Raw genomic sequence first — 12,084 nt, forward strand, 5'->3', positions numbered from 1 at the left:
TATATATATATATATTTGTCTTTGCATTATACTATATATTAGTTGCTTTGTTGTTGAATATTGTTTGACCGTGCTAGGCTGGTAGCCTAGCAACTGCACAAACAGAGGTGGATGGAGTGGGGAATGCAGCCTAAAACTGAAGGAGGCTTTCTAAACCCTGTATGTCCTATCAGAACAAAAATAGATCTAGTTCCAATAAACATTTCAGCGATAGGAAAACTGTGGTCCCACCATTTCTTTCAGGGCAAAAAATGGGTGGTCTCTGTCTGCTTGTCAGATAGAGAAAGAAGGCACTGGTGCATAGGGGGGTGCTTGATTTACCCTGCACTACAGAAAAGGTAAATAATATAGCAGTTGGTGGAGAATGCAGAAAAAAGACCACAATGATCTTGTGCAATAAAAGCAACCTTTAATATAAACAATTTAAAAAAAACTATCTCTGCACTCACATGTACTGAGGAGATAACGTGCCGAGGCCAGCGCAAATGCGATGGGAACTTCTGCAATCTTTTCTCCTCTGCCATCAGGAGCGTAGCCAGCATAGACCAGACAGCTGGGAAGACAGTAGGCTGCACGATGTTCATTGCCAGAGCTTACTCCATGCTATACTAACCTCCTGCCCACTTTCTGGTATCCAAGGCAATGCATTTTGGGGACACGTCCCCCTTTGTCAAGCCTATCGTTGCTAATGATAGGTCTTATTTAAATATCATCATAAATGTGGGGCTGAATTCCTTAACCCCTGAATAACTGGTAATATGTAGGAGCAAAAAATAAGACCATTTGAAAGCTATATGAACTAATTTATATAGCATGTATTAACCACCTTCAATACATCAGAATACAAAATTTGTCACAATAGTGGTCCATCAATAACAATATATAGCTAATAATAGATTATGAGTACACTTAACCTCTACAGAGCTAGATATGGTTGATTCTGGGGAAGGTCATATAGCAAAATATAAATACATAGGTGAATACCACCTTTTATATAGGTTGATACAATACTTACATCCATTACAACCAACCTAGAATTTTATATTCCTTTTAGAGTCTGGCAACAAGTTCAGAATATCAAATATAACAAGGATGCTTAATGCAACCATAGAACGAACACAGGTAGGGAAGCACAATAACTATTAACACACAAACTAATAACTATTTAGTTTGTGTGTTAAAAAAAAAACAAGGTTACAATTTAACAAAGCTCTACCATTATTACATAAGAGTTTCGAAAAGAAAATACATACAACGCCACATATAGATTCAAAAGGCAAGGAATAACTGCTTATTCGTAGTACATTCCACACCTTGATTGTAATGCGTGTTAGCCTTATAACACTGTACGTAACATTTAGAGAAAAAGGATAATGTTTCTATTTCTAAATATTTTCTTTACCAGTAAACTGTAAATGTAAATTTCATGTAACAATTTTTACAAAAAAGTACTTATATTACATTAATTAATCAAATTAGTATGGGGTCTATTCACAAAGCAGCCGAAGGATCTAGCCGTAGCTTCGGCCGATCCTTCGGCTAGCTTCGGCCCCAGGACCCCTTCGGTTCTACTGAGCCCATACAGCTCCCGAACTTGGCCGAGCGGCTCAGTCGAGCCGAACGCATATGCCTCGGCTCGGCTGAGCCGCGCTGAAAGCCGAAGCTGGCCGAGCAGCCTGTCTCTGACAGCTGGGCGAAGCCAGCCGTGATCTTACAGCTGGCTCCGGCCACTTGCAGAGAGATCAGCATCCCTGGTGGTTACCAGCTAACCAGGGACACTGATCTCCAGACAGCCTAACTGTCCCTGGCGCTCCAGGAGTGTCCCGCTCCCGGCCGCTAGGGAGAGAAACAATGCTTTTTCTTTTTTTTTCTTATTCTGACACGGAGCCGTGTCAGAATAGAAAAAAAACCAAAAAAACAACAGCAATTTTTTGGCCGTAGGAATGTATTGCTAGATTCCTATTGGCTATTTCAATTTGCAATAGCCAATAGCAAACTAGCATTGCACCCACCCTTCTCCATCAGGTCCACTACTGATTGACAGCAGCAGAGGGCGGGTACAATGCTAGTTTGCTATTGGCTATTGCAAATTGAAATAGCCAATAGGAATCTATCAATGCATTCAGTCACTCAGCTGCCTACTGCAGCTTATTGAATAGACATCTATATGTTGGTGAAAAGCTATATACTAATATTATTATGTAGTCAGTAGATGTTAAAGTGACCCTAAACGCAGGAGCTAAACCTTTAAAAATGCACTTAAGTACTCTATTAACAAAAATGTAACTTATTTGTGCATTACTCAGCTGTAGATCCTCAAATTATCTCTGAATTGGTGCTGACACTGTCCTTCCTTCTGGAGGGTGGCTACTTTTGTTTCCCATGGTCCCTGTGTGTGTTGTAAAGTAACCACCTTTCCAAGCTCGCTCCCATGGTGGACTACAATCTCAATACAAATTAGTAAACTAAAAGTAAAATGTTTGCTCATCACAGGAGCGAGCGAGAGAAATCGTCTCTCCTTAACATCAAATCTTGTTTTAGTCAACTAAAATGTCAATATACTTTCATTATAGTTTTAGTCATCATAACAGTGTTGTTTTAGTTTTGGTCTAGTTTTAGTCACTGAAAAAGTGTTGTTGACGAAAATTATTACTCGACGAAATTAACACTGCTTTTGGAGGGTGGCTACTTTTGTTCCCCATGGTCCCTGTGTGTGTTGTAAAGTAGCCACCCTCCAGAAGGAAGGACAGTGTCAGTACAAATTCAGAAATTATTTGAGGATCACATTTTTAATAGTCATGGTACTTGAATGTATTTTTTAAGATTTAACTCATGAGTTTAGTGTCACATTAAAGTATATTTCTTGCCAAAGACAAAAATTGGATAGAGTTAGAAATGATTAAAACCCATCAGACTTTGTTTTGTTTTTTTCTTTACCCTTATTTTTATAATAATAACAAAGGCACCTTCAGAAATGTTTAGTAATGACAATCTACAAACAGGCACGTATAGATAATTGCTGGATTTGTATTCTTTACATACCTTATTTTTCTTTCTTTCTTTCTTTTTCTTTCTATTTTTTCTCACAGTGGCCATTTTTACTAAGGGAAAATTACTATATCTCCCTTTACTCAAGCACAAGGGACCAGGGCATGTGATCATGTACATCTCAGAGGAAAAACATGCTTTTTCTTGAGATGTCGTGTGATTTTGCAGTTCACAGATGGGATTTCCCAGCAATGCACTGTGATGTAACCTTACCAATCATGGGCTACAGGACCAGGAAGTGGAAAAACTATAATTGTAAGTAAAAACAAAATATGTTTATTTAAATAATGAATGTAAGATGCTGAATTCTGATATCATTTTTATTGAAACGGGGTAAAGCTCCACCTTAAGGAGACACCCTTTTCCAGAGATTAAATCATAAAGCTTTGGATTTGCTATCAGTTTCTGTCTTGATGGCAATGGTAGCCAGGAGAAATAGAAAGGGTGAACCTCTCCAGTGGACATATAGAAAACAATATAGATGTGACAAGGGTTTTATCTATTACATTATAAAAAAATTTTGCAGCACTTACTGCAATTACTTTTGCACGATATTCTAATTATTCGAGTTTCACCTGTATATACACTATATTGTGAAAAATATTGGGACGCCTGCCTTTACATGCACATGAACTTTAATGGCATCCCAGTCTTAGTTCGTAGGGTTCAATATTGAGTTGGCCCACCCTTTTCTGCTATAACAACTTCAACTCTTCTGGGAGGGCTGTCCACAAAGTTTAGGAGTGTGTCTATGGGAATGTTTGACCATTCTTCCAGAAGCGCATTTGTGAGGTCAGGTACTTATGTTGGACGAGAAGGCCTGGCTCGCAGTTTTCACTCGAATTCATCCCAAAGGTTCTATCTATCGGATTGAGGTCAGGACTCTGTGCAGGCCAGTCAAGTTCCTCCACCCCAAACTCACTCATCCATGTCTTTATGGACCTTGCTTTTTGCACTGGTGCGCAGTCATGTTGGAACAGGAAGGGGCCCTCCCCAAACTGTTCCCACAAAGTTGGAAGCCTGAAATTGTCCAAAATGTCTTTGTATGCTGATGCCTTAAGAGTTCCCTTCACTGGAACTAAGGGGCCAAGCCCAATCCCTGAAAAACAACCCCACACCATAATCTCCCCTCCACCAAGCTTTACAATTGGCACTTTGCAGTCAGGCAAGTACCGTTCTCCTGGCAACCGCCAAACCCAGACATGTCCATCGGATTGCCAGACAGAGAAGCGGGATTCATCACCCCAGAGAACACGTTTCCACTTCTCTAGAGTCCAGTGGCAGCGTGCTTTACACCACTGCATCTGACGCTTTGCATTGCACTTGGTGATGTAAGGCTTGGATGCAGCTGCTCGGCCATGGAAACCCATTCCATCAAGCTCTCTACGCACTGTTGTTGTGCCAGTCTTAAGGCCACACGTAGTTTGAAGGTCTGTAGCTATTGACTCTGCAGACAGATGGCGACTTCTCCGCACTGTACGCTTCAGCATGCGCTGACCCCGCTTTGTCATTTTACGTGGCCTACCACTTCGTGGCTGATTTGCTGTTGTTCCCAGTTGCTTCCACTTTGTTATAATACCACTAACAGTTGACCGTGGAATATTTAGTAGCAAGGAAATTTCATGGATGGACCTATTGCACAGGTGGCAACCTATCACGGTACCACACTTGTATTCACTGAGCTCCTGAGAGTGACCCATTTTTTCACAAATGTTTGCAGAAGCAGTTTGCATGCCTAGGTGCTTGATTGTATATACCTGTGGCCATGGAGGTGATTGGAACATCTGAATCCAATGAGGAGTGTCCCAATACTTTTGGCAATACAGTGTATATCTACTGTATGTGCATGTGTGGTTGTGTGTATATATATATGTGTATATAAGTATAATCTAGAATCTTAGAATGATATACATGGTTGTGGTCACGGATCATTGTTTAAACTGCAGCTCGCTGTGTATTTGTACAAGTCAAATATACATAAAGATAGTTTCTTTACTGAAAAAGTGTTAAATCCCATTCAGTACTGTAGATGACCCCCACGATCACCCTGATGCCATCAGTACTCACAAGCCTACCTTGCAGTGAAAGAGGCAAATTAAATACTAATAACAATTGCAAAGATAGTTAATATTGCTTGTTTGGGTGGGTTTCAGGGTAAGGTGGGCATAGTTTTGGTGTGGTTTAATATCTTTCTTAAACACTTAATGACAAAATTAAACAAATCTTAACACCTAAACCCAGTATTGCAACTGTGACATGTAATTGTACATATCCTTGCGAATACTTACGGGTCTATTCACTAAGCTGCAGAGGGCAGCCGAGTGAACAACCGACCCCAAGTGAAGTGAGCCGAACACTGTTCGGCTATTCACTTCAAGCTGGTACGGCTGATTTCAGCCGTACATCGGCTGAAATCAGCCGTACATCGGCTTGCTTCACGCGGCTTCGGGTCGGCCGAAGTGCAGAAGGAGTTCGACTCAGCCGATCCAACATCTGGATCAGCTGAGCCGAACCTTCGGCAGGCTACTCACTGCTGTTCGGCCTATTTTGATAGATGCCGAACAGCAGTGAGTGATTAGCCGAATTACGCTGATCAGCTCGGCTGTTCTGCTCGGTCCCTCAGAGGGACCGAGCAGAACAGAAAAATAGTTTAAAAAGTTTTGAAAAAGTAAATAGAAAACGATTGTACGAAGCTAGCAGTGACAGCTAGCTCCGCCCAATAGTTTCCTATTGTCCGGCGGCTCTGCTGCCTCAAAAAAAACGAAAACAAACCCCTCTCCCAGGCGCTCTGGGAGCCTCCCGCTCCCGGCCACCCAGGAGAGAAACACTGATTTTTCTTTTTTTTCTTTATTCTGACACGGAGCGATGTCAGAATAGAAAAAATTTCCATTGGAATGCATTGCTACATTCCTATTGGCTATTTGAATTTGCAATAGCCAATAGTAAACTAGCATTGTGCCCGCCCTCTGCTGATGGACCTGATTGTGAACTGCAGCAGAGGGCGGGTAAATTGCTAGTAATCAGGGTGGCTGATCTCTCTGCAAGTGGCCGGAGCCAGTCATAAGATCACGGATGGCTCCGCGCAGCTGTCAGAAGCAGGCTGTCGGCAGGCTGTCGGCCAGCCGCTCGGCCAGCTTAGCCTTTCAGCGTGACTCAGCTGAGCCGATGCATATGCGTTCGGCTCGACTGAGCCCAGGGCTGTCTTTAATATTAATTGGGCTCTGGGCCCCCACAACCTTCCCAGCTCCATCACTTCCCGACCCAGATCCCCATATCCACCTACATCACCTTCCCCTACGTTAAAGACGGCCCTGACTGAGCCGCTCGGCCACGTTCAGGAGCTGTATGGGCTATTGTGAATAGCCCGTACAGCACCCCTTAGGTTCTACTGAACCGAAGTTGTCCTGGGGCCGAAGCTAGCCGAAGGATCGGCCGAAGCTACGGCTAGATCCTTCGGCTGCTTCGTGAATAGACCCCTTAGTGTATCAAGGTGAAACCAAGGTAATTAAGCTTTTTCAATATAAATTGAGCCTTCATTTAGTGGTAAATGTTAATTCATCTGCTGTTTTTTATGTTATCTAAGAAAAACTGTCCCAAAAGAGTAAAGATTTTTTTTTAAATGAAGTTGTACATTTTTTGCCATTACCATGACCCACTACCAAAAAACAACCCAAAAAAATCCTGTTTCTGATGTGCGTGGCGTTACCACATTTATGTGCATTATTTGTTGATTGTATCCATAGTTGGCCCCAGAAGACTATAGTGTGCATTTTCCTTTTTTTTCCTACCTAAAACATGGATACTAACATCAAAACTGAGGTTGACACTAAATAGAAAAAGCCTTTTTTTAATAGCATGTATAATACACTGACACTCACACTGACATTATCACTGACACTGACCTAACACCAGGCCCGCCATCAGGGGGGTATGGCCGACACTCAAGTAAGGGGCCCAGCCAGCCCCAGGGGCCCGCGAACCTTACCTGGGTGATTATTATTATCCAATTTTTTGGTAAAATATAAAACAGGGTCACGTTTGGTAAAAAGACACCAAACATGTCATGCCTTAAAATTGAACACGCGCGTGAAACCTCAAAAAACTACATTACCCAAAATTGGCCATAGGTGACGCTTTAAAAGCTTTTACCGCTCATCAGTTTAGTGTTATTAGTGATTGATGGGCCTAAAATTATTACTCTCACTGCAATGTTCGTGGCGATATGTAACATGTGTGGCGCAATTGTCGTTTTCGCGAGCTGGTGCACTGGATGCGCATTTACGTTTATTTGTGCGTAAACGAAGGGGGGGTACTTAAACATTTTGGGGGTTTACTTTTTTTATTTGTGACTTTTATTTTTTTTTACTTTTTTTATTTATATATTTTTTTTTTTACTTATTTTTATTGCTATTACATATGTTTTTACAATCCCCCTATATATTAGCAAAGGCCCACTGACAGGTCCTTTTTATGGAGACATTAGGGATCTCTAGGACCCCTAATGTCACCTGGGGACCCCAAATGAAGCTGATGAAGCAGAGATCTGCTTCACCAGCTTCTTCTCTCTGGCTATAGCAGCCAGGTGACTGACAGGTGAATGCGGATGTAATACACATCACTTCTGCATTCATAGCACGGAGGGAGATCAGCAAGGAGCTGATCTCCCTCCCTCTTCCTCCTGACACCCTCCCAAGCCAGTCCCGGGCCGCAGATGGGCTAGCGGATCCCGGGATTGAAGGTGAGTAGTCGGGGGGGGCAGCGGCACTCAAAAAATTGGCGGCACTCGAAAAATCGGCGGCACTCGAAAAAATCACGCCATACAACCGATCGGCTGTAACGAGTCCCGAGGGGTCAGGCCGCTCGGGTCTCTCCAAGTGCAGGGACGGCCGCTTTGCGTTCGACTTCCGGATTGTGGAGCGAGCGGCCTGCGTTCCACGGTGGAACGCGGAAGCCGTTTGTTTCAGCGGCTGGCTCCTCCCACATCCCTGGGCTATTTAAAGCCCCAGCTGAGGCAGCATGGCGTTCCACTATTGGAGTCAGAACGCCTGCTGCCTCCTGACACCTGAACCAAGCCATACTAAGCCTCTGAGACTTTCAGCCCTGCCTGGGGAGGACCCCTATTGATCAGCCTGTGGACCTGCACCTTGCACCTCTATCTGAAGCACCAAAACGCAAGTACCCCTCCGGGGAAGCCTTAAACCAGGCCTTTGCTCGTTAAATCTTGTGTGGATACAGACTGTCTTGATTACCGCTGAACTGTTTCTTCTTGGGGAAATCCCTGGCATATCTGAGTCTAAGTGGCAATTCACTATCTATAAATCTGCAACCGTACCTCCTGTTTTTGGTTTGTTATTAGTAACCTAGGCTATGACGCAATAGCTCTGCATTGATCCCTTTTTTGTTACATACGGCTGTGATGCTAGAGTCCCAAACTCCGGCTAAAGATTGGGAGTGACGCCTGGGACTCGAGCCTGAGAAGCCACCACTCCACTCACCACCCTACTACTACACTCCGCAGTTGTGATCCTATACGTTGCAACTACAGCAAGCGTGACATCGGCGGCTATAGAACATTTATTATTAGCCAATTTTTTTGGTAAAATATAAAAGGCGGGGTCACGTCAGGTAAATAGGCAGCAAACATGTTAAGCCTTAAAATTGCGCGTGTGCGCGAAACCTAAAAAAACTACAATATCGAAAATTTTAGAGTGTAAGCTCCTCTGTACAGAGACTGATGTGACTGTGGGAGGACATTAGAGTGTAAGCTCCTCTGTGCAGAGACTAATGTGACTGGCCCTGTGTAAGGGACCCCGAAATTTCTGATGGCTGCCCTGCCTAACACTAACCTAAATCAAGCCCTGATCCAACTGTTTTGTCTTTTATGTTTTTTCTTTTTTTTTTTTTTACCAGCGAGTCTCTGCAAGGATACAATTCATCTTTTTCTACCCAAAGAAGAGAGGAAATACAAGGGTGGCTCTTCTTAACAGTGATCATGTGGTAGGACGCACATCCCCAACACAAAACTTACCACAAATATGAGGTACTTTAGGTAATTAGTTCTATTTAGGGTCAACTATGAGTTAACTGGGGGTTACTGAGGAAATAATTCTGTTTAATAAAAACAACTTGCAGGTTTGCTGCATTTACTGGAATGTACAGAAATTGCTACATTGTGCTTAGATGTTCCTGGCAGCTGCAGTGAGTTGAAACAATGAAACAAGCACAGCTGGGGAGCAATACGAAAGGAATGCCAATTTACCAATTAAGTTATAGTGAGGAGACCAAAATCTTAAAGTGACACTAAACTCAGGAGCTAAATCCTAAAAATACTTTCAAGTAACCTAACTATGAACAAAAATGTAGCTTATTTGTAGATCCTTAGATCATCTCTGAATTCCTTCGGGATGGTGGCTACTTTTATTCTCCATAGTTCCTGCGTGTTGTAAAGTAATCACCAATCCAAGCTCACTCCTGTGATAGACTACAATGTCAATACAACTCAGTAAACTAAATGTGAGATTGTGGTCCATTATGGGAGCGAGCTTGAAGCAGTGTCTACTTTACATCACACACAAGGACCATGGACTTGGACTAAATCTACTGGAGATTTAGTGGACTAAAATTGTATGATATTTAGTGGACTAAAACTAGACTAAAACTAAAACGATTCACATGGCTAAAATATGACTAAAACTAAATAGCATTTTGGTCAAAAGACTATCACTAAAACTAAATCAAAATTTGCTGTCACAATTAACACTGTCCAGAAGGAAGGACCATATTATCACAAATTCAGAGATGATTTGAGGTTCTACAGCTGAGTAATACACACAAAAAACATTTTGTTAATAGTTAGGGTATTTAAATGCATTTTTAAAGTTTAACTTCTGACTTTAGTGTCACTATTAAAATACTGAAGATAATTTCTTCTTTTATGGGTAAAGATATATCCCCTGTGTTACCAGCAGTGGATGTAGGCTTTCATCAGCCACTACTTACAATAGTCGAGGATAGGCCAGGTTGAGCTAACTGGCAGACAAACATAATAGGTCAAGGTCGAGGTCAGACCTACAAGCAAGGCAATCCAATGTCAAATCAGGGTCAAACCAGTTTGATCACTGGGATAACAAGCAGAGTACCGAGGCTGGAGAGATTTGAGAAAAACCTTTGCTCAGTCACTGAAATAGTGCAATAACAGATTCATCCTTCAGGTCCCACAGACACACACCCAGGAACAGTATGCCAGAGGCCATAGAGGAGATGCAATAGAAATGATTGGAAAGGAGTGGAGCAGGTCACAAATATTCTGTGCACCATAAGGGCTAGAACTGCATTTTCTCCTTTAAACATATTATTTTAACATCATTTTAATCACAAATCAAACTCAACTTTTTTTTCGTTTATTGACAGTAGAATCTATGCAAAGTTAAAATATGTCTGGCTCCATTATTCTACATAACAGAGACTTGCACAGAAAAATATGCTATGAATTGCATTGCATTCTACTATGCAAATACTGACTTGAGTTCCTGAAGTCTGAGGGCTGACCTGCCTCCTCCTAATCCTCATTATTGGTTCATAACCATGATGAGTGGCTCCACTGACTCAACTGTAATGTGCAGAAGATAAAAGGTGTATCGTCAGAGCTTTGACTTCAGTACCTAACGTTTGTATATGCATACCGGAACAACCAGTGTTATGGAACCACTAAGGCACTCTGCCAGTTGCCTGCTACTACGGTATATAACACATTTACTTTTAATAACATGTAAACTTAAATTTGAACTCAACTAACCCAACAAACTTAACTCAACATAATATATTCCTCAATAGCAACAAAGGATACATACAGTATAGACTTTATCTGGGTTTGCAAAGACATTTGGTGCACAAAAAGTAATAATGACAGCATCACTGTGCTGGACATAGCCAGTGTAGAGAGCAGAGCTGTGGGTGGGATTCGGCAAGTCAACAGGCTGCCAGCTGAAAATAAAAGGGGGGTTGAGGGGCACATACAAGACTAGCTACTCTGCACAAGGAGAGAGAGTAGCAGTGACTAGATTTTTACAGAAATGTTTCTCTATGGATTACTGCACAGATCTGGAAGACATTAACAGAGCACACCAATTAATAACACATAAAGTATGGCTCTTTCTATCTAGACAAAGCTTGCTTATTCCAGAGTTCAGCTTTAAAATTCTACTAAAATATTTTATGTCATATTTAGATTAATTGTTCATTCAGTTTTCTTGTCTTAAGAAAGATAGTAGAACAATATTTTAATAACTTTGTTTAATAAAGACACAGAACCAAAGATTTGATCTGTAATAGATTTCTGTAAATTTCCACAGCTGACCATCTGAGCCTCTCTGTCCAGTAAATTCCATACTCATAATGTCATTTAATTCCCAGAATAAATAATTTCAAGTGTTTGATGCTTCAATGTGAAAATCCAAAAGAGCCCATTCCCAGCCCACAGAAGAGATGCTAAATCAACAAATACTAGAGCTCAAAACAACTCTGGACACAAGGCAATGCAATCACATTATCGCCAGCTCCAATGTTAAACTATGTACAGAAAACTCCATTCATATGTTACCAGGTCCATATGTAAACTTCCATAATGTATATGAATAATGGATTAATTACAGCAACAAAACTGGTTTAAAAATTCAGTTTCTGTGACTTCAAAAGAGCTCACTACGAAATAAAACTGAAGAACTATTAAGCTCCCAGAAATATGGTTATGAGATGCTCACTGAAATCAGGCACCTCTTGGATGTTTGAACATTGTTCTACAAACTTCTGATTCACGTACTGCACATTTTAAGGTATTTTAACCACAGATGAGAAAATGCCTTAAAACTGCCAAGCATTCACTTGAACCACCACCTTAAAGTGACATGATGATGATTAAAGTGACATGATAATGATGTCTCTTAATCCGATCTTCTTCTTTCCTGATGTTTTCATCTGTCCCTCCAGCAGTGCAGCGGCTCTCCGATCCAGCGCTGACTCCTCGCTGCTTGCAGGCAC

The sequence above is a fragment of the Nanorana parkeri genome, unplaced genomic scaffold (genome assembly GCF_000935625.1).
Source record: "Nanorana parkeri isolate BGI_ZX_2015 unplaced genomic scaffold, ASM93562v1 scaffold399, whole genome shotgun sequence".
In the NCBI taxonomy this organism is placed as follows: domain Eukaryota; kingdom Metazoa; phylum Chordata; class Amphibia; order Anura; family Dicroglossidae; genus Nanorana; species Nanorana parkeri.